Raw genomic sequence first — 24,396 nt, 5'->3', positions numbered from 1 at the left:
GTGTTTAAATTCCAAATAGAAGATCAAATAAATCGTAATTCTCACGAAACTGGTAGCGGTCCATTTACAAGGAAAAGAGAAAAGATAAAAACAATATTTCTCGTTTACTCTTGTTATATCTGTTTATTGTTCTCTCCATTAATTTTAGATTAGATTGAGCTCGAGACACTGATCTTATGAGGCTAATTTGAAATTTAGCAAAATCCCTATTAATATTTAAACGAGTATTATTGTACTTCTCTTCGTTAAAATACAAACATGCATTAAATAAATGTATTGGAAAATATAGTGGTTACTTAAATTTTGGCATATTTGTCCTTAAAAGATTAAGGATTCATAAGGTAAGATATTAACTACAGATGTGTAATATTAGTTAAATAAATTTGGTTAAAGAGTAAATGGTCGATACGGGTGCAATACAGATATCTCTTTGTAGGTCAGATTCATGTTCCAACTATTCTGTACGAGCAATCGATTGTATTGTAACGTTCTCTATTTTCCGCGATGCAGCAATAATATATGTGAGTTATTCATGATCGTTGAATTATTTAAGAAGGTCGACAACTTAAATCGCGCATCGCGTGGTTACTATTCGGGCCACGCCATTATCGATAATTTTTACTGTACTTTATAGATCAATAATCATCGCAATCGTTAATCTTAAAATGTTTAATCTTAAGATTTACAACATTCCAAAAGCCTTTAAAGCGTTTTCAACAATCGCAAAATGGAAATATGAAAAAATGCATTCGTTATTGGGTGCATTACAATCTTCCAGATAGAGTTATCTCGGCTTGCTTAAACTAGCACGTAAAACTCTTATCACGACTGTAAAAAGGAGGAAAAGGAAAAAAAAAGAAATGGGAAAAACAAAGAACAAATAACCAAGCACACTAGTTCCATAACATTGCTTTAAATAATTTCTTTAAAATGTTCAATCTGTTATTATTTTTTACTTAAAAACAAAAGACGAAAGCAAACTCATGAAGAGAGAAAAAATGATAAGAACGAAGCTGAAGTCTTCTTGAATTTTTCTAACGTCTTCTACTTCTCTTCTAAAAATCGATTTACTTGTTAGCAGCGCTCTCATGCCTTTTCTCATCTTTCAGAATTACATATAAGATATAGGAAAGGAAGTTAGACGCTTTGTCGTATCCCTTCTATCGATACAAGCTCCGAACATTGTTCGTTCTTTCGAGTAGCCTTCCTTCTCGTTTCTGTCCTCGTTTTGAGACGTGCATACCCCAAAAGATCGAAAGACCGAACCCTGTGCGCACCGTTCATATTCCCAGCTGGCCAAGGCCCCTATTGGTTTTCTGTGGGAAATGCACGTGCTCACTATTCACACACTGCTGCTCTCTGCGCTTATAATACCGTTCTGCTACAAACACCGCTTGCCGGTGCAATCGTGTCCCGGCAAGGGATCCAACGCGCTTTGCACGATCATTTTCGACTTGTACGATACCCAGATGGAAAAAATCTCGGTGGTAGGTACCGCGAATTTTCTCTGTAAACGGAAATATCGCTCAGGATCAACAAATTTATTCAATTCATTTCCATGAAATATTGTTTATCACGGTCATATTTATCATTGCTACTGTTTGATAACATATCGTATTACTAATGCAGATATATTTGATGAATTGTTCGTGTCCAATCATAGAACTCGTACTCATGCTGAATATTTTTAATTGTTATTCTTTGTATTTTTGCTTTTTAATGTATTATTTCTTTGTGATAACTGAAGTAAGTATTCATTTCTAAAGAATTACGGTACTATTGTCTACGAGTAATCGATGTTTATTAAAAGGATAGTAGAGATTCTAAATAAAACGCCTATGTGGCGTTCAAGTTGCGCTACACAGGCGAGGAAATACGGCTCTTTAGTAGATCGTGCTATTGTAAAGAAATTTAACTTGAAACTGCGACGATACACGAGGGAAAACTACTTAGAGATGTAAAAGAACTCATGAACAAGGGTATATGATGACCATTGTTCTGCATGATGTTCGAAACTCGTGGAGCCACATGAAAGAGTGCACCGTGTGTATCGTAGCGTATCTTTTGCGATATCGCATTACCACGTGCACGTCCAGATTCTTGCGCATGCTCGTGGAAATTCTATAAAACGACTGGTAATTCTGCGCAAAAGCACAGACACCCGTGCCCTTTAATTTTATCGCTTAAAGCGTTCGAACATTTTCGATCGAATACGAATTTAAACGGATAGATTACTTTCGCGCGTTCATCGATCTAAGTGGCGCCATCTGCGCAGCTTTTTTTCATGAAATAAGGTACGCTTCGAACATTCGCAATTCAATATAGAATAAAGTATAAAAAATGAAGAATACGCATTGAGGTACGCCTTGAATACTGGCAATTCATAATAAATAAATAAATAATAATAATGAAAATTGTATACATCAATTTTTAACTATTATTAAACTAACTTTTTTATAAATGTATGATTTTTAATAATTATTAATAAATGTTTAAAGCGTGTAATATTTTATTGTTATTACTATTACTATGAAAAGAATGCAATATTGCAAGTACAAAGTTTTACGTATGTACAAATAATAAAAGATCTTATATCTTGGTTAAAATCAGTATTTTGGTAGCGCAAATTACGTTTATACATTGCTAACCTTGAATTTAACTTTGATAGAGTCACTTATGGAGTGAGCAATCGGTCGATTTGATAAGATACCAATTTATAGACATTTGTTTCTACTCTGAGTTATAAGATAACGATTTTACATTTTAGCATATGGAACGATGATAAATTACTAATTGAAAGTTATAGAAATAATGTTTGCCATTTTCTTATCTTTAAAGTGATACAATAATATAATTTTACCTTTCTATAACAATGTTGAAGATTATTTAAAACTCATAAATATGCTAAAAATACTCAACTGTTCGAAATCTTTATATTTTCAGATATATAAATTTAAAGGCAACTTAAGGTTACATCATTGTTTAATACGATAGAGTATTATTACGAATGTTATTTTCATTGTCACATCGAATAAAAACATTACAATCGGTAAACGAAAGGAACGTCCTCGACTGTTAAAAGAATTAGAATAAAAACAGGCGTTATAAATATCTCGTTAATCATTTGCTAAATAATTTTTTTCGCGCTCACTTAACCCTAGTGGTTTTCAAAGTCAACGGAAGAGGGGCGCCTCCTCTCGCCAACTAAAACGAAAAAGAGTGTTCTCCCCGTGTACGGTGTCCTCCAGACGCGATTATGGCACATCGAACAAAAACAAATTTCGAATAATAGCCTCTCGGTCGAATTCAATACGCCGCCAGTAGAGGAACCTATAGTATCGTTTATGTGTATATATGCATTATACATATGTGTTAGTATATGGGGTGTTCATTGTTCATAAAAAAAAGAAAAAAGAAAGAAAAAGAAATTTATTGAAAGACATTGTCAAAACAAAAAGATTGTTATTACATGAAACAGTTGTATCGAGTCGTCAGAAAATTATCGTTCTAATATATTTTTATAAGTATCCTACACTGCTAAAAACATTGCTAAAAACTGAACTTCCTTTTTAACTTTTTTACGTCTTCACGTATCGTGGAAAACAATTGTCAGAACTGTCAGATTTCTCGTTTTATCGCATAATGCATTAATAACAAATAACATGCGCAAATTAAGAATGTCATGACTATAACGTATGTTTCATTTCTAAGCTAAACATTTCCATATTATTCTAGGAGTTACGGTCCAAATCTTTCCATAAGTTGTAAAATTCTGTTGAACGTAGTTCAATATACCAGTGTAAATACATAGCGTGCATGTAGTCGATTATAATTAACACTGTCGCAGAAACTACATCGGTACAACAGCCAAGAGTGAATTCCTTAAGGAACACATCTTCATGCGTAATGATAAACAGGTAATACCATTAACGCATTACGATCGTGAGTAATACTACTCCCTGAATCTTTTTCTTTGTTCACCATGCGTTATTGTGTTGTATTAGATTTCCAAGACACCCTGTATGTACATGTACCCGTAACGTACTTACGTTCAGATATAGCACGTACAGGGAGCATTTTGAAGGTTGACGTCATCTACGTCCCACCCCCTTTAAATTTGTGCTGAATGCAACTCAGAGAAAAAAATGAGGGAGAAAGAATGAGAGGGAAAGACGGTAAAAGGGTGCGCAAGAAAAAGACAGAGGGCGAAAGAGAGGGAAACCCCCATCGAACGGATGCCTTTTCCCTTCGACGCTCTCTGTTCTCCCTTATCCTGACCGTATATTCCTTTGCCCCTTCTGTCTTCCCAGTTGAACGGCAATCGGGGCGGGGTGGGCCCCTCTGTAAAGCCTGCAACGGGTTTCTATTCTCGGATGTCAATATTTCGTCAACTAGAGCCCACTCGGCATGCAACAAAAGCCCCTATATACAGCTTGCGCGGCTGGCGTGAGAGAAAGAAAGGAAGAAAGAACCGACAGAACGCCCGTGATTCGTTAGATGGCGTGTTTAAAAGAGGATGTAACATGGCAAAAACGAGAAGTCCAGACGGGTGCGAGTGCAACGCCTAGCGGGAAACCGAATACGAAGCGTATTAAATCACCGTTTATTAACGCACTTCGAAGTGTTTAATTTGAGATTATTAATTAATTCAAAATTTTCGCCAGGAAAATATTTTATTTAGATACCTTTATCCATATCTTTTGGACAGAGAGAGAGAGAGAGAGAGAGAGAGAGAGAGAGAAAGCCTTTTCGAATTGTTTTATTAAATATGTTTGTACTACAATTTATGGTATTTTACAAAAAGAAAGATATATAACTGTGTTCTTCTAAGGTCCTTGGAAATATAAAAATTTAGCAATAAAAGGTACAACAGAGTCCTTAATACAATGTAATTTAAAAAAAATGTTATAAGTGGGTCAATGCCGCTTTTAGAAATATAGAAGCAGTCTCTGAAAGAATATCTATATAATGCGAAAAGGGTAAAAGTGATTAAAAAGTAATACTATTATTCTTGAAACTAAGGACGAAACAGTGTTTCATTCTACAAAAATTTAATTATCTTTCAATGTAGACCAAGAGAAATTAATATTTTTGAATATCAAATCCAAAGTATCTTTCTCAAAATTTTCCATAATATTATAATTTTAAATATGATATTAATTATGTATAAATTCTTACTCAAGATACCAATTTAATATCTTATAGAAATCATCTTATCTTTTTAAATAATTTTTTATACTATATCGTTCTAGTGTAAAATAATTAACCATTATTTCGAAATCGTTCGCATATTCATGGGGACTGGCCTAAAGGCTGTTTCCCCATTTACAGAAACTGAGGAGGCGACTAATACTGGCGATGCGTATCGAGGTGGAGGCGAATAATATCGAGCGAGGAATCCTTGTACGAGATAAAATGGGCCTCTCACGGTCGTCGCGCGTCGACATATAATAGCCACGTTCTCCTCACTTGGTACACTCGTGAACTCGTATATGAATCTCGCCTTAATAAATCCAGTTTCGATCATCGTTATCGTTTACGACGATCTTTATTTATAATTATACGTTGATGTGTCTAAAATAACTGGTAAATGGACGAATTTAAAACTTAATGGTTCCCTAAGAAATTTATAAGAAAATGAAAAAAGAACTTAGATAGATGCATGACTTAAAAGGACAACGTAAAAAAAACTACATCTTCTTCGAACTTGTTGATCTATGCCATTATAAGCTGAAAGCAAGAAATTTTTGCTACATTAATTCCTCATTAATTAAAAAAAAACTATTTTTTTAATTTCACGAAGTGACTTTAGAATAACATACCTTTAGAATACATAACTTTAATATGACGTAATTTGAATGAAAATAAAAAGTTTAATTTTCATATCAACTATTTCAACGAAATTTTGCTATGAACAATACAAATTTTTATTCTACACTCTCACATTTAATACCTGGAATTTGCTGTACAATATAAATCATTAAAAATTCCCTTTAGAATGTAATTCCAATGACATTCTTCCAAACTCTTAAAGCATCAAAATCCCTATCGAACGAAATGTTAAACGAGCAATCGCGATTAATTGTGATCGATATCACCAGCATGTATCGAATGAAAGTTTCATGTACAGAAAGAAAGTTTCGCCCGACAAGAGCGCATAGAACTAGCCTATCAAATCACGTATCGCGCCCGTTGAACCAGTCTAAACGCACCTTTAAGGCGAATGACAAAGATACCAGCGAACGCGCGTGCGCGGGAGTAAGGAGGACAAAAAACGAATACGCCGGATGCCGATCGCAACACTTCACTAAAATCAGGACACAAGTAGAGAGAAGGAGGATGGGAACAAGGATTCGAGAGTCTCGAGAGCGTTCAGACCGCCGCGCCAAGCCTGCGACACGTAAACAAGAGCGTGTGTCCGAGGTCGACTCGCTCAGAGAATCGTGGGAGGAATTCCTTCTTTTTTTCTCTCTCTTTCTCCTATGTGGAGAGAAGTCTCGTATGGTGACAGTGGGTCGAGACAAGGGAGGACAGAAAGGAGGGACGCACAGAGGGCTTTGATCTCGACCGTTGCATCGCGTATCGTTATTTTCGGTGTGAATCGCGGAGACAAAAGCATTTTCGCGGAAAACCTCGCGTCTTTTGTTCGCCGGATAGAGACAGAAATTATTCTGATTACGCTCGTAAAAGTCATCCTGATATTTACGAGTCTTTGTTGTTGAAGGTTATACCATAGTATAGGTTATAAGAATTGTAGAAAATGGAATTATAATAATTGAATTGATTTATGAATAATTTTAGTAAGAATCATGCAGCGTAGAATAGAAAGCATCGCAGATGGTAAATTACAGAAAAATCGAGGTTGCGAGAAGGAAACTAAATTTCATATCAGATTTGACACGTATCCGTCACCTAATGAAAACTCGCGTTACTATCGTAAATGTTCGTTATCTTCTGTCGTACAACAATATCGACTGAAATTAGTCACGACGTGCAAGAAGCTCATAGTGGGAAAAAGTGAAACATTAGTGACATGCAAATGATGCATTATATGTTTGAATGTAATTAGAGAAAAAAATGAAAGATGTATGCTTTTTCATATTTAGAATTATTCAATACATAAAATGAATTACGAATATAGAGACCAGTTTTCTACAGCGAATCATACTTCGTCCACTTAGCTCCTTCACTTAGCATACTTCGTAAAATACCTGCACTCTAAACGTCTTTGTCCTCCATTCCGGTATATTTATCGTGCAAATACTAATTATGCAATTCGAATCGTATCTACAGGAGAAATAATAACACCTCTGCGTCGCGGCGTCTCTTTTTTCAAAACTTTTGCGTATTCTTTTTATTCTCACTGGCTATCATGATATTTCGATCTCATTATCATATTGATTTTTATTTTCTTTTTTTTTTTTTTTTTGGTTTGTAGTAACTAAAGAGAAAACAAGAAAAGATGGAAACGAACACATTACATCACTAATTATGCAATGGGGAAGAAAACTTAAAAAAATTCTTAGAATTGCGTGACGACTTATTGATGCAATGCTGAAGCCTCGGACGTACAAAAAAAGATGAAATATGAAAAAGGTTACGTCTTTCGTGTATTTCTGAGAATTTCGAACAAATTACAAGAATTTAATGAGAATCGCATATGCAGCAGCAACGATAGCTAAAATGATTTGTGAAATAACAATATCAGCTTGCAGTAAACGTGCCCACGGCACGTAGCTCTTCACCGGGCTCATCGACCGGCCGAGAGAGGATTTCTCATCTACTAGGCTGTCTATGAGAAGATTCTGTCATTCGCAACAAATGCTCGTGGCATTTCGATGGAATAGATTTTTCACAGTGCCTCGGGAAAAGGTCGAACGACAGAAGACGTTTTAAACGTCTTAGAGAGAGCTTGACGAGGTTTCTCTCCATCGGCAAAGTTTTCGCAGCAACGTCGATTTGCAACTTGAGGCGAGCACGTGCGCACAGTTTACTGCGCGTGTTATTCATTTGACGACAGCCGCTGTGCACCTCACCACCCTATGATTAATTTATCGTTTCCATCACGTATCCTGCTGGTGCATCGCCGTTCTAATCTTTAATCGCCGCGTTTCTTTCGATAAATGTGAACGGAAATACTCGTTCGAGCGAAGAAATGACACAATCGATCGATTAGTGTGCGTGAAATCTTCGGATCGATATCCATTGCGTTTACAATCGAAGTTTCTAGTCATATCAAGGGTTATAATTTTTCACTCATAATCTATCTTTGTACCATTCATTTTCCTAATTATTATCATAATTAAGTATACAAATTGAAACCTAAGTGAACTATATTAGTTAACGAAATACAAAAAACATAGGAGCTAAATATTCATACACTATTTAAGAAACTATCATAGACAAATTTTAATTTTTTTTCTAACAAAATATCAGTGTTACTATATGTACGGTTCTTGTAATAATTATTAATTATTCCCTGTTTTATATCAAATATTTAACATTTTATAATTTTCTCTAATCTTTCCTACGTCGTGCATTATCAGTCGTAATGTGACGTCCAGCATAAATATATTAACAATGTTTTTTTTATGGAAATACGATTGAATTATAAGATACGTTTGACAGTCATGATACAAAATATTGACTATAACTCTGGTCGTAAAGGGATAACCAGCAGGGTTGGCATAATATATTTACCGCTCGATCCCGATCGAAAAGTTGATAATAACGCTCCATATAGCTCAAACTGGCTTGTAATTCATTCGAAGAGGGTCAAGGATTCTTTTTCTCTTCCGCCATTTTTCCTTGATTGCTTCCGACACGTTCGAAATCATTGGAAACACGCGCGCATTGCAAGGAACCTGTATATGCATGCATAAACGGAAATAACATCTGCCGTCAGTTACAAAGAAGCCGAAAACTGTAAGATTCAACCGCAGAGGACTTCCGTTTGATGCGAACACGGGAAAGTCGTGCACACACAAAGACACAAAGAACTGTTCGCCAACGCGTTTACAATGGCGGCCGATAATAAGAGCAAACGCAAGCAGAAGAGAAATCTTGCTTTTACTCTGCGAAATTATTGAGCGTGCATTCCACGAATGCACCATTAGCTCTCGCCCAAGTAAAAAATCAGGCTGGTTAAATATATGTACTATACTCGTTGACTAAATACGCATATTTGTCTTTCATTTTCATTTGTTGAGAATTTTACTCACAAATTATCCTTCAATCTCTTGAAAAATAGTTCCCAATATATATCTTTATAGACAATAAGTATTATAGATATTTATGTAAGAAAATTAAATAGATGTTCCGCTACAACACATTCCTTAAAATTCAGTAATTCTTAAAGCATTAAAAAACACATTATAAGACATACAATTTTATTTCAATTTCTTTTTCTTAGAAAAATAATGTTTTATGAGGATCCTTTACTTTTTTGTTAATGTGAGATGTTTGCGAAATTTTCAAGGTCTTCGTATTTCTGCAAAACGCCCGTAGTAAAACAATTCCTAGTTAAAATATTCACGACGGGTATAACGTAAGAACAAAACAGATTATGCAACTGGATGATATGCCTCATATTGTCATTATGTAAGGATCACAGTTCAATTCTGGAACAATACTACAACGATTTAATAATTACGATCTATAATATATGTGACGGTGCATAAATGGGAAGCGTCGCAAAAGAGTTTTGTAACAAACCTCAGCTATTGGTGTCACGTTACAGTTCCATGAGGGATACCACGTTACGTTTAAACTTCACCGCAAAACGTTAGAGTAACATTTTTGAGTCCTAATTCTTTTTTTAAATATTTTTCCTTCCTTATACTGTTTACTTTTACATTTTTAAAAAGAATGTACTTTTTTTATTTTTTTATCGTAGGTTCTTAGTATGAAAGTTAATATTTTTTAGAATAAAAAATTAGTAAGGTTTTGAACATATGTTGAGTATATTTTCAGATAGGTGATCGTATCGATTAAAACGTGACAGTACTTGTAAAAGAAATCAACGAATTCTTTATCAGACTGTTATTGGAGGGGTGGGGAGGATTCCTGGATATTGCAATTCGTTGAATGATTACGAAAGCTCTGACACGTTAACAATTTTTGAACGTGTCCATAGCGTCGAGAAAACGCGTTTCCATGCTTTATTTTTGTGTCAACTGAAACGCGGGAGGAATACTTTACATTATTAATATACATATACTGAATCGAATTTATTAAATTTTTACTCGTTTCAGATATCGATTTTTCAAAATATTACGCGATAAAAAAGTTTATTACTTGAACATCCTCAAATTTTATATCACTAAAGATATTTCTATTCATTATAATGAGCGAAATTTTTTTCAAAATAAAGATCTGGGAAAGGATAGATAAGTTTTCGTCGAAAACGTATTATCTGAGCTTTAATAAAAGCTATTCATTAAATTTTAACCTTACGAGGGCAACTACATTTCTATAAGTTACATCACGCGTGCTTCCGAATATCTCGAAATATGACGGAAGTAATTTATCAGTGATTCAGTGGTGGCGTAATATCCGCAACTTCAAATATTCATCTTTTGTTCTCCTGAGTACATCGATTCCAACTGAAACGAAACATTCTTTTGAATTATGTAAATAAAATATATGTATATGCTCGTATCAACATAACGTGCGACTTAAGCCCATGAGATAAAAAGCGACGACACTCCGGAGCGCATCTCGACTAATTGAATCCGTCAAAAATCGTCTCCCCTTCGACTGTACATCAAATTACTCAATTAAAATGGTTTTCAAATTGATTGTATTAACCCTTCGTGGTCGAAGGTCAGACTGTTCCGTTCATCCCATTCGTTGTTAACCGGAACTTATATATATTGAGCCGCTACTCCGCCAAATCAATTTATATACTTTCTCGCAAATCAATCTAATTATCTATTAATTAAAATTTACAGTAATTTAAATTTCTACAATTATATTTTCTGTTAATCTTTCTGTCTACTATCTGCCTCGATCCAAACGTGACGCGAAAGTTAAGAATTTGATGAAAAGTGGATCGTCCCGCGTATGATATTTCAAATGGAACTCCCTAAAAGTGCTGCCAACCTTTACATACCGAGCGCGACTCTCCATTTACGGTATTACGCGCGCGCGATTCCTTCGCGTGATGCTTTCTATGTTGAAATCGGCCTTTGTATTGGCGAATTGTTACACGCCTTACGTCAGGCCGCTTTTTGACGTGCAATAAATCCTCTCCTGGAGGATGCATTTCTGCAAATAGAGGCGCGAGCATAGGCGCGCGCGTGGCCACGCGCAGGAAGGCCCCTGTCCTGTCAAGATTCGGAGAAAGTTGTTTCGGGGCGTTGATTGGAGGATGACGAAATCACGGAAGCTGCCGACCAATCGTTGCTCTGGAAACTTTCCCAGAACACTTAACCCCTTTGACCGTTACATAAATATCACTCGATCCGGTGCAGCGTGTTACAGCAATGTATCCTGTACGATGAGATAAAGGGAACGCCGGACGACAACAATTCGTTGTTAGCTCTCTCTCCCACGTACGAGAACAACAGGGCTTTCGTACCATACTTTTAGGAGCAACGAAAGGATAATAGTTTCGTGTGAAAACAGACTTAAGATTGTATTAATTGATTCGATCATTGAATGGTGTTAACGTATCTCGAATTATAGTGTAATAATTATGTTCTTTTCCTTTTCTTTTTTAGATGCAAAGAACTGTAAGTTTCACATATCTCGATTAGATCACGGGTAGTAAAGTTTTGTTTAAAAGTAGATTTCTAGTAGAAATCTTTAATATGGTCGAAGGTAGGTCGGAGAATTGAAAGTAAGAAAATTGAAACCCACAAATTAGATCATCAAACGTTACGTAAATTTATTATATAAATTATAAAAATATTTTTTATAATAGACAGTGGAGAATAATCGAAGGGCAGGAAAGCGATTCATCTGTGCTGTTGAAACGAACGAACGAACGAACGCACGAACGCAAGGGCTCGAACGAGGAAGAAATTTACTAGAAATTAGAAAGGCACGTTGGAAATCACCTTATTACCGGAGAAATCGAGACAATTGTTTCGAACTGTAATGTATGTACGAAGTTGAAAGACATACTTTCTTTAGAGTCCGTTTATAGTTTGACACGCATATAGATATATGTATATGTATGTATATATAGGGGCTTGGAAATAAGGAAGTGGAGAGAATATAACACGTGCCTATAAGTTAACTCGAAGCACCAAAATAACATCGGTCGCTTAACGTCGACTGAGGCAAAACGAATGAACGCAATTCTCGTGGAAAACTTTAATATAGTTTATACCGGTGCCTAGTATCTTGATGTATGTCAGGGTTAAACTGGAATGCATTGATGACGAAGATCGTCTAGGAAATATTTTTCACGGGAACACGCTCAAGGAACATCTCAGTCATGCCTCGTAAAGCCATACGAGTCGTGATACATAATTCCCTTTGTAGGAGCTCTAAATCAAGATACATTTCTATTAATACATTAGCAAGAAACAAGATCCTTATTCCGAGTGAATTAAGTTAACAGTGAAATTCTTCTGCAGTTGAATGTTGTCCGAGTATTACTTCTTTTTTTAAAAGCTCTTTATTGCCAAACAAAGACATCAAAGTTAAGACTAATGTATTTAAAGCAACGATGGCATCATTTGATACGATCTTACGTGCACGACACGTACTCTATTTACAGTGAGACGCTCGTTAATTTCAAATAATCACGCGTGTGTTCGCACGTGCGCGGAAACGGACGCTTAAATATATATCACGAAAGATACTACATTCCCACCTGCTCTTTGCATTAATTATTCAGGATTACAAAGTCTTCTACTTTCTTAAACTTTTCTTCCAGATAAAACCCTTCGAAACATACCCCGCGACGTACAAGGAAAGTGATTAATACGACGCGTTAAATAAAGAGATACCAGCCCCATCAGCAAGTTAACCAACAAAGAATTCTGAAACTCAATGAATATTTCCAATCTAATCATCCTATCTTCTTATTTGATATTTAAATTTGTTAAAATCTTGCGCGATAGTAGGATATATATAAACATTTTCTATTTTCTAACCTCTTTTCACATTTTAAAATTATATATAAAAAATAATTAAGTAAAAAAGTTATTTATTTTTAAGTTAAGATTAATTAACCACTGACATATTTTATTTATACACTATTTTTCAAATTGTAATGATATATTTTCGTTATTACGTGATACGTATTTAATTATTCATATACATATTTCAAACTGCGAGTCACGCGTCGATTGACGCGCGAGTCACCTATGATAAGTAATAACTAGAAAAAAATAAACAACTGAAGTTATGACAACTGATATCAGTGTGTCTTCCTGGATAAGGTGAGTCGCGGCCTTGCCACGTGCAATCGTTTCCGGCCAATCAACGCACCCCGTTTGCAATTGCAGTTATTTTATTAACCGATCTTTCTGTCCGATATGGACTTTTCGTCACTGCGCTGACACAATTACTTTCCCCCTCTTTAACGCACTTAACGCGCTTTTAAACATTGTAATAAATCACGAAACGCATTATTGTCACGATAGTGATAATTAATCTTTTCAAAGGAAATTCGATAATGTTTTTATGGTTATCACCGGACCATGAAGGAACAGGTTGTGAATTATATTTCTCGCGGCGAGTGTCTTTCAATTGCGATCTTTTATATCCCGACTCACAGGAACAAAGGATTAACGTGTACAAGTTGAATTACAACTGATAGTTTACTGCTTTCGTGAATAAGATAGGATACGATCTTGCTAATCTGCGCGTGCCATTAATTCTAAATAATTAACATATCTCTTTTGTGCCATTGAACTGCTTGTATTTTGTTGCTTTTTTATTAATATTTATCGAAATCTTTTAATTTTCATCCTATAAAATAATTTTCCTGTTTATATCACCTTAATTAAAAGAAACTTAATAGCATGTAACTAAAATATCTATGAGCGATACTATAAATTTTTAGATCATACAAAATATATTAATAAGAATTAATAAATAAGAAGAATTAATATAGAAAACTTTCTATCAAGTAATTACACCTCTTATCAATTCTCCAATACATATACATAATATTGATTATGTATAAGTATGACGTTTCTATAAGTTGCCTGGAATTCATCTTTAATGTTCAATATCGACTAGGCAACGGTATAATGGCCAAACGATAATTTCCTTTCGTTGACGTGACCAAAGCGCGCGCGTTAGAGCTTTGTCTATACACAGTTGAGAATATCGATGTTCTTGCTTGCCGTTTGACATAAGTATACGGAACAAAATTAGGCGACTGGCGCTTTCAACGTATTGTGCGCGCATGCGCACTCAATCGCGCTTCTGCACGCAATGTAAGTAAAACCGATAACTAAAGGAAACGAAGCATATACTATTATCGAGCTGATTTGTTATAATTAGTCGCCAATTTTTATCATTTTAATCACTATTTTCTAAATAACCCTCTCCATGAAATGTACGAAAAGCTCTGATTATGTGTCATATAATATATCGTATATAATATGTTACTCAAATGTATATACTACTATAAAATCAAACAGTTCTTAAATAATAACTTCTTTAAAAATAACGAATCCAAACTTCAAATGGATCGTCCGAAAGAAAAGAAACATCGAACGAAATATTCTTCGGTTGTTTGAAACGTAATATCGACTCTCATAGCAACGCGTAATCGTTCGGATAAAAGCGGGTCTGCGACAGCGATAACGGATTCCGGGAAGATTTTATGTCGACCGTGATCGGTACGTGGCGTAACGCGGTCGATTTGAATTCGTTTGCCGCATCGAGGCTTTTTGATTCGCGCGTCATGCGCGTCAAAAGCCACCACACGTCCCGAGAGCTCATTATGCAACGAACAATTATGAAAATTTAATTACGCTTCACCTTGAGCGCGCGTGCGGGGACATAATGTTCGAAGGCTGCTCCATTGTCGTCGGACCGAGAGCAAGCGTCACGAACGGCCGCTTCGCGCCGGCAAAACAAACGTTTCATAATCCAACCGAACGGATTCCGTCGCGTGTAAACCAATCGTTTGCGCAAGCGGTACGTACGCGACCGTCTTCGAAGGATAGGATGATCGCTTACGTTCCTTTTCTTTTTTCGACGAAAGTTTTTCTTGCCTGCCGTTGGTAATTTTGACTTTCCGAGTAATTTTGACTGTTCGCGAGGCGAGTCGAGAGAACCTGACCGCTTCAATTTCGAAATTTATATCGAAATAAATTATTTCATGTAGCAACGATATTCGAATTTTATTCTTTTTCTTTTTTCCTTTTTTTTACGGTTTACGGATACTCGTTGAGAAAATGGAATATTAAAGAGCGACGCGGCGGTTCTCATGAAACAGGCTATCGAAGGAATGAAAATTACGATATGTCCACAATTTTCTACGTGCCAACGCGTCAAGGTGAATTTATAATGTGCTGCTCCTCTGACATAATTCCTCGTCAGTTCCGAGGCGTCTGTCAGTCGTCCTTGACAAATAAGTACCCTCGCTCCACAAGAAGAGTGCGCAATCAAAGATGACGATATATTCCTGAGTCGTTGATATTTGCCAATTTGGTAAATAGCAGCGACCCTCTTTATCGAAATGGCTGTAATATATCATAAACTCAATACGACAGCAACGACTTTGTCATGAGAAATTTTCTATGAAATTTTAACAGCCGTGCACATATATCTATGAACTACGGCAACTCTTTGTCTAAAACATTTTTCTATATTATCCAAATGTGATTATTACATAGAAAAATTCAATGATAATGGAAAAGAAAGACAAAGATAATGAGATACGAGAGGAGAGGAAAAAAGGAAATGGCACTCTCCGGTCGAAGAATCCGTAGACTCACGCGCGAGGTATGAATCGGCGAGTCGACCTCATTTATTTGTGGATAAGGGCAAAGTGTGTGCAGCACAGAGCATGGCTCTCTCCCTACTGCATCCCCACCAGTGATCCGCCGGGTGATTCCCCCCGCGGTAATACGTCCCTGGGAAGCACGGTATGCGCCATCGAGTGTACGCTTATTTTAACAAACCTATTTCTGATATTGTGCCACCGCAACGGGGCCTGTATCGAGATTAGAAGGCTTTTAACGAAACCGACTTCTTGTGCTCAAGCTGCGGAGACGTTGTAATGTAAGAGAAAGAATGATAGAGAAAGAGAATAGCAAACAACCGCGCCTCTGCATATGGACAAAGATCGCGTGTGTTCGATGCACGTACGCGTACTCGTGCACGGAGCACATTCGATAAGTACCCCCCTCTCTTGGTTGTGTGCGCTCGTAATAGTGGTTCTGTCACTATGGCGTTAGGTGAAAGCTCAACGTTCGTAGAAGTAGCGCTGGACACTGGATTAAAGGTGTACGCGAAGCAATGCGAAGTATCGATGTAATGTGTTCAACGATGTATATACATGTAGTAGTTTGTAAAGTTTAAAAAAGATAGTAGATTTTTAGTAAACAAGATAGAGTACTGTGGCTACAAGAAATATCGGTACACTCGCATCTTTATTTTTCAATAAAGTGCTTTATTATAAGATCCTACATTTAATTTTTAATGATACGAATAATTGTAGTCATGAAAGTACTATTAAATAATATGAAATTTAGTCTGGTTCGATCTCTTTAATTACTATATATAAGTACGATATTAAACACAATGGTGTGCTTCTGTCGCCATAACGGTCAGTAACGATAGTACTATTCATATAGTAATGTGACCAATAATACGTCGATCTAAATTGTCACTCTGATTCATTAGCATAAAACGTTAATTTAGAACTAGCAGATAGAAGAAAAAAGAAAAATTGAAGCTATTTGAAAAAACGTCGAAAAATGAACTAATAAAGCTGGCAGTAAAGCGGGGCGCCACAAGGCTGCAGCCACGAAGCACATAAATGTCAAGGGATCCTGACATAGTTTTTAGATCCGTTGAAGTGACTGGTTATCGGGCGGAGAACTGTTGTATGCCTTTGTCGATTATATTTGCAGGCGAGCGGCGTTCTCTGCGCGATATACATGAAAGTACAGTTTCGGCAAACTATCGTTGATAGTACAGTGACTTGGCGTATGACTGTTGACGATAAATGATTAGATAGCCCGGGCATAGCGGAGCCTATTGCGCGTTTAATATTGCCAAGATTATCTCGGCGCACGCCAAAGACCGCATCTATTACACACGGTACTATACGAAGTACAAAACGAGGCATATCGTTTTATTCAATTATAGAAATCTAATTTAATTATAAAAATCCGATCAAATTTTAACAATCTCTCTTCCTATACAATTCTCTATCTCTCCGTTTTTATTGATATTTTTATATTTTACTTCGTTTTCCTTTACGTTGATTGATAACAACGTCAGTGACAATGTCATACCACCGATTATCGTCACCGCAAGTGAGATAGTGTACAATCGAAACTGAGCCCTGTCCGTTTACTCGACTTTAAATCGTTCATTTTTTCGCGAATCACGCGATCAACTGATAATATATATTTTTATTTTTCGTTGACATTGTCTCGTTCATGATAATACATTTCACGATTTGAACAGAAACGAGAATATTCGCGGATGTACATCAATATCAGAAACGTAACGGTGAAACAGATTTCAGCTTTTCTCGGTAATGAATTATTAAGATCGTATTCTGGATTATACGCACTGCTGCTGCTGCTGCCGTGGTCGTAGATTCTCTCAATAACTCGTTACCTATCGATAAAAACGCACGAACCAATTGAGAATACATAATTCAATAACAGGTATATGTACACATACTAAACGAAAGAAATTCAGTTAGAGTTATTTTCTTGAAACATTCTGAAACATCTCTTATTTCCTTCTAGAAAACGTAACGTATAACGGATTCTATTCTCATAAGAATATGTAATCACATTCGTTGTAAAATATTCAGGTGTGTTCACTAACGGTTTATAAGCCGATTCGGTAGCACATCATTTCACGGTGTGTATAGTTTTGCTACACATAAAGGTGTTAATACGTCGAGTATAATACGTTACAACCCTCTAGGCAATCAAAGATTATAGTGGACGTGACTTTCTGCCTCTTTTCGTGTCTCCCGTCTATGCCAGACCTTTCTATCTCTCGCTCCCTCTCTCGACGTTTTCTTACTCTTTCCCCCGCAGTTAGCCGGGATCGGCTCGAGAAACGAGTAAGACAGAATGACACATCTTTAGAACAATCACCCGTTGTGAAAGCGCCTTGCCAGTTAGAATATCTACTACTGCAATGTAATAACGAGCAAGTGGCGAGTTAAGAGATCGCGAACCATTGTCGATTTTTTATTTAAGAATCAATTTTATGAAGTCTTATACAATGAACATCAACCTTCATTGATGAAGAAAACATTAAACGAAGAATAATAAATAACTTGAGGGACTTTTCATCAACACGATCAACTTTGTATGGTCGTTACACAAACGGTTGCACAATTTTCGTTGAACGAGGGATAAAATTTAATTTTTCACAGAATAATTATATTGAAATATTTCATTCATAATATCAAAAGGATCGTGTCACTGTGATTTTGAAGCTATCCTGAGAATCCAACGACCACTTGCGAGAATGCCGTGTACCCGTGTATTAATGAAACCATGCACTTCCACTTACCTAAAGGATGACACAGAGGCGCATTATCCTCGGTCGATATCCTCGATCCTTGTTCACGGTATAATCCAATTCTTTCTTGTGGTAAATGGAATATTACAAGAAATAAAACACTAGATCACACCAATGAGCACACTTCTCTGCGTCCACGAAAACTGTCTACATTTATCGTCATCGTCCGTCACGACGACGAGCACGGTCACCACGCTGCTCGGCACTGCAACGCTTTCGTCTATTCATCACCTCGTCATAACAACGACAAAACAAGCGAGAACGCGGTCCGCGCGACTCAGACTGGACGTGCGGAATCCACCAGAGTGTTGCACGCGCGTGCGACTTGGACGTGTCGTGAGAGAGGGTAAAACTTCACTGCTCGTGGCCGATACCGGTGTTGTGTCCTTGCGACTCCAGCGGCAACAACTTTATCAAACAACTTTGTCTCTTTGAGTCGTTTTCAATCACGTTTATGTTTAATAATGTAATCGTATCGTAATTGCCGAAAACGAATATCAAACTATCTGTGGTATACAAAAACTATGTACTTTCATTCTTTTTCCTTATTCTTCTTTTCTTCTTTCGTTGTTATAAAGTTTATTTTATTTCTTTCGTTCACGTCTTCTCCTTGTTTTCCTCTCACACACTTCTGTAAACTTTATATATATATATATCCACCGGTTGTGTGTATTACTCGCGTGCGGCTCACAGTCTGTCACAAATGTACTGACGATGGTATAACACGACCACGAACTGTTAATAGAATTGACGAGGACATTGATCACGTCGGCGGTGACAGAAGCGGCAGCAACAGAAGCTTCGAGGACAATGATGATGATGATAAAACACTTGAGAAATCGTCGCGTGGATAATCGTCGACGACGATACTCGTGAACGAAGAGAGAGCGTCCTCTCGGTATTCGCGGACGGCTGACTCTGACTGCTCGGCTGACTGACTACTCCGCGCCGGGTAGCATTGGCCCCGCTAAACGGTTGAAAGTAATACTGTCTAGTGAGAGGCTGTTGGGGCCAATATCTATCTTGCTTGCTCTCTTAGGTCCGTCCCTTTCGCACTGACGGTACAGTCTGTGTCCCTGTTCCTCTTCAGGCGCGCTCTCTATTGGATCCGTGCTGTGTGTATACACTCTCTGTATATCCACAGTGTGTGTCCCTGTCCGTCGATTCGCGTACGATCTTGTATCACACAAACGCGAACGTATCTTTGTGTACGTTGGTAACTGATGTTGATGGTAGAGAGTAGCAAAAGCAGCAGACACAGGATAATGTGCGAGTGGTGGTGCTGTTGGTTGGTTGTTGGTATTGGAATGACTACGATGAGTGGTAGTGGTAGAGCGTGGATGACGTGGTGGGAGTAGTTACACACGCGCACGTACACAGGCGCAGGCGCACACGAATGCCATCTAGCAGCAGCGCGACACTCGCACCCAACGCACAGACGCACGAATACTGCAGCACACGCGTGTGCCACTCCATAAAGACGCAGACAGTCGAATGGATAGAAGGTGGGGATACGGCAGACTACGAACGACAAGCGTAGAGAAGCAAGAGGAAAGGGGAGATGATGCGGTTCAATCGAGTGGGGGAAGAGAAGGAAGGAAAGAGGCAGATGGAAAGGGATCAAGAAGGATGCATAGGGGTTGGGTGGGGTGAGAAACGACGGAGAGTGAACAGTGGCGAGGGGTCGCTCCTCCAACCGAGGGTTGTCGTGCCGGTGGGGAGGTTTGACCTGAGCTAGTTCCCCTCCATTCAATCCACGGCCACAATATCGGTTATAGCGAGCCACTGTTGCCAGATTGTGCGCCTCGACGGCGGCGGTGGCGGCGTGTGGGTGGAGCCACGCGATAGAGGGAAAGGTTCCCCTGTAACATCACCACTGTCCTCTTCTCTCGTCCTCGTACATACTGCTCGATCCGAGAAACGAAGTACGTCTGTCCGTTTCTCTTCCTTCGTTCCTCCAGTCTCGCTCTCTTTTTCCTGTCGCTCTTTCTCTTTCTTTCTTTCTATAGAGCGCACGTCCTCTCTTTCTACACTACCGTCCTCCGTCTTCCGTTCTCGGTTGCTCCCGCGCTGTTGTTGTCGCTACCGGGACGCACGCAGACCCCTTCGAAACCGAGGTGCATGTGGCATTTCTACGTACGCCGTCCGGAACTTATGTAGCAACGGGTATGCGTGCCTCTGTCGATAGTGGTATATCGTGTGTACATACTACTCTACGCTGTATAACCGATCGCCTCGAATGGGATGTTTAACGCGATCTTGTTACAAACAGGATCGATTAGTCGGGCAAATTGAAATTACTTAGACAATTTGCGGAGAATCTTGTAAATTGTCTTAAACCTGTTCTAATAAAAATCCAAGCCGTAGAAAATACTTTCATCGATAACATTGATCAATTTTATCATTATTTTATGCATCGTATCAATTTCTAGCGTAGTATATTTTTTGTACGACAATTCTTGAAAAATTTCGAGGTTAATTTGTATATTATGGAACCTGTTATTTTTCCTTGAAATAATTCATTGGCGAGTTTATAGTTTTCACATTTTCGAAAGCACGTGCATTCCGTTAATACGTTTGGACGTATTCTTCGACAAATTCAAACGTAAATCGGGAATGTTGAAACGGGATTTCACGTTAAGTTGTACGAGCGCCTGTGCGCGTCCAATACATCGGCATGTAAATATATACGTGTACATATACAGAATGATGGGTCGGTTCACGCGTTATTTCTGTATTTGTGTGCCGATGAATACGAGGTTGCTCTTCGAGTCCTCGTTACGTGTCACGGATGTTTAGATTGATACGTGTGTGTATGTTTCAGACAATCACGGTCATCTCGAACGTCTTTCCAGCGGCAGCCTCGAAAGATCGGTCGCAGCGTTGCCTTGTCGCAAGCTACAACTATATCGATGTATATATGTATGTATAGATGAAATAGAATAAAACACAACGAATCGAATATAACTGTACTCACTTATAATTCTATTAGCGTTGTCACTCGTTTTAACCTTCACAACCCATGAACAGTAATAATAATTTATATAAAGATAAACATTATTTGATATTTATTTTCTAGATAATTTTTCCAATTATCTTATTCAATGATCTTCGTTAAGATTATGTATGCTCTTTTGAACATATTAATTAAATTATTGGTATAAATATTTACAACTGTTATGACAAAAACTCATTTTGAATATAGCTTTAAATAGCTTCTTCTTTGTTTTGTGGTGTGTCTGTGCCACCGAATCATCGTACCCATAGTTTAAACCGACATTGTATTTGAGATTGTAGAAGTTTTGGACGGTTGCTTGGATATCAATCGGGCAGCTCCATTATGCATCACGAAGCTTACCCCAGCCAGCTCAAGAATAAACGTCGAGGAGGGTGTTAGCCTGAGTTCACCACATAGGGGAAAGTTTAAGTATTTCAAGGCAACGAATATTATATTGGAACGTTGAATTCATGCGGTCTTAATAAATCGAGTATAAGACGTTACCAGCGAATCAACTCGATAAATTAATCGAATTCCGTCATAATTTAGTTTTCATCGTTATTAAATAGAAAATACACAGTCAAAATTGACCTATCCACGATTACGTTATTATATACTTTACTTATGTATATATTTTATTTTATACTTTCGATCAAATTTAAAATAAATTTCAAACAAATTCCAAATCTAGGTTGTAAAGAATTTAAGACTACGAAAACTTTTTTTCTTGCGTTTTTAATTTCAAGATGTCGCTTTTTCTAGAAATTTTATGAAATTGACGTAGAAAGAAAGAATTACCGAAATACCTACAAATGCATTACAAAATATTTTACATGTTATTACATCTAAAAATGCGATTGCCACTAATTCTAACATACATGTGACGAACGAACAAAATTTTTAATTAGTAAGTAAAATTTAAAATGTAACGTGTCGGTGTTTAAATTGTTAAATACGATTCGAAATAACACGTAAGGGTAATATATTATAATCGTGCGTAAAAATTGCTAGTACGTTGTGCAGCGTGGTGGCAAACAGGGAACTACAGTACTTTGGCGTGCATCGAGAGCGAAAGGGTCCTCATCCTTATATTACTTCACCATCCCACGCCTAAATCCGTGCCTGTGAGTCGTAACCTTCTCTCTCTTAGCTGCTCGTAGGATCGTCCTTCTCTTCTCCCTTCTGTTAATCGCCTTTTCTTTCTTCTTCCCTCGATGGTCTCTTTGTTGCACTTGGAAACGCACGCGCGGGCTCTCACGACCGCATCGAGTTATCCAGTGGCGTCACCACAACGTATTAAACAATAGCGTTTACGCGAGCCGTTTAATTAAAATAATGCACGAGCGCTCGTCAATGAAACCCGAGAGAGGCAGACCATGGTGACTTACGAAATACGTTCGACGATAGAAATTAGAGGTTTGGAAACCACTTCCGTCTTCCTCGGTTCAAGAATTTTTGAAATTCCATTAGCCATTTGAACGATCTCTGGAAACGCAACGTAAAATGATCCATTTTTTAATTACATTAAAACACAGATATTTCCGAATTTCTTTCATGATACTTAAAACATTGCCATTGCCTTCTTTATTTATTCTGCTATCCATCATTTCAAAACATTCGACAAAATCGAAGTTCCATCATCTTTTCTATATCGTTTTTGTTTTTCTACTGTTCAATTTAAAATCAGACGTTATTTCGTAACAGCCTGTATGACGTAACTTTACTTGGAAGGTAAAAAACACGGGGAATTTAAAGTACTTGAATGTAAAATATAATAAAGTTACATCCGATCATCATTTCGAAACGATGACAGGCATATATAGGCTAATTATAATATTCAAGGGATATGGAAGTTCATAATATTATATTACAAAAATGTTAGCATAGTAAAGAATATTCTACATCATGAATCAGATTTTGAACGACTGCTGACGCAGTGGTTACTGAACGGAATGCCGTTTGCTCGAAAATTTCCCGGCCGAGAGGCAATAAAGGACCTTTATACAAAGGAAACCTAGGTTCTTACAGGAGGTCGGGGTATAACGGTATGTTTCTTTTTTCTACCTGTCACGACCCTTAAGTAAGACCGGCGTACCGAGTCAAACGAATTTGCCTTTATTTACCGTTAAAAATACCTGGATTTCCAAACAGTTGTCCTTTCGGCTGTAATGTTGTGTATTTGTCACATTAAAGGAAAATATCGGGAAGTTACTGGCGTTAAAATGAAAACATTGCAGCGATAAACTCAACTGAGTTATTCGAAGTAACGTTTAATATTGAGCAAAGGATTGATGATAATTTAACGATTAGAGGCGTCAAAGGTCTGCGAAGATCTAGTTATACGTTTACGATCCATCGTGTTGGTGAGAAATGAACGCGGCACGGGCTTCGATAATGATTCTTTCTCTTTCTCATCCTCCTCTTCTTTTGCTTCTCGTCAAAGGATGATGATGATCAGCGGTACGTATCGTGTTTACGATTACGTGATCGGAGACATGGGTGAACGAGGATTCGCCGGTCGCGCATTGTGCGCCGCAGATTATCGTAATTTAACTTTATTGCGAACGGTGACGTTCACCGCTTGGCTCAAAGGATTTGCACGATCTTAAATCCGCCACCGCGTAGCCAACTGCTCGCGCGCACGTTCGCGCGCCAAATCGAACTGCCAACAAGCTGATTATTCGCGGCGTTTACCTTGC

General features: G+C 37.5%; 1 protein-coding gene and 1 long non-coding RNA gene across 2 annotated transcripts in view; one reads left to right on the top strand and one right to left on the bottom strand.

Annotated features, from left to right (window-relative positions):
* Positions 1 to 20,234, bottom strand: part of LOC126914656 (zinc finger MIZ domain-containing protein 1) — a 28,216-nt gene extending 7,982 nt beyond the window's left edge. The window contains exon 1 of the mRNA XM_050718868.1: positions 18,691 to 20,234. The gene's annotated coding sequence lies outside the window, so the exon portion shown is untranslated. The remainder of the gene's footprint in view (positions 1 to 18,690) is intronic.
* Positions 20,235 to 20,362: 128 nt separating this feature from the next.
* LOC126914915 (uncharacterized) lies at positions 20,363 to 22,340 on the top strand. The gene is made up of 3 exons (XR_007709935.1): positions 20,363 to 20,865; positions 21,524 to 21,621; positions 21,990 to 22,340. It is a non-coding gene; the product is annotated as an uncharacterized LOC126914915 (long non-coding RNA).
* The last annotated feature ends 2,056 nt before the right edge of the window (positions 22,341 to 24,396 follow it).

The sequence above is a fragment of the Bombus affinis genome, chromosome 3, assembly GCF_024516045.1.
Source record: "Bombus affinis isolate iyBomAffi1 chromosome 3, iyBomAffi1.2, whole genome shotgun sequence".
Classification (NCBI taxonomy): domain Eukaryota; kingdom Metazoa; phylum Arthropoda; class Insecta; order Hymenoptera; family Apidae; genus Bombus; species Bombus affinis.
Note: the sequence above shows the minus strand (reverse complement) of the source record. Positions and strands in the feature narration are given on the sequence as shown.